Here is a 451-nt window from a genome sequence, read left to right on the forward strand (position 1 = left end):
AAATGCTTCGAACATACAATATGTGTTTACAAAACGCTGATGTTTTTGGATAATGGAAAAATGATTTAATTTGTTAATATTTGCGGGCTTACGTGCAGATTAATGTTTTGCATTTCCTTTTAGTGCGGTTTATAAAGGTTATGGTATACTCTTTAGAGAAAAAAGGCAAGTTCGAATTAAAGGGAATATTAGGTACTCTGAACACTAAAATTTGTCAGCCTCTAATTCAACAATCTGTATATATATTCAGATTAAACAAATTTTAAATATACTGACAAACAGATTGATATAAACGTTGGTTAAAAATGCTGTACATAAAGCGAAAAAAAAATTGCTTCATCTGTATATTTTTCAAAAACAATGTTCATATCCAAAGTGACTGAATGTTGAAGTGGTTAAATGTTTAGTATTCCAAAGCTTTCCAATTGTGTTTGTTGTCTAGTTTTCCAAT

The sequence above is a fragment of the Penaeus monodon genome, chromosome 23, assembly GCF_015228065.2.
Source record: "Penaeus monodon isolate SGIC_2016 chromosome 23, NSTDA_Pmon_1, whole genome shotgun sequence".
NCBI classification, from domain to species: domain Eukaryota; kingdom Metazoa; phylum Arthropoda; class Malacostraca; order Decapoda; family Penaeidae; genus Penaeus; species Penaeus monodon.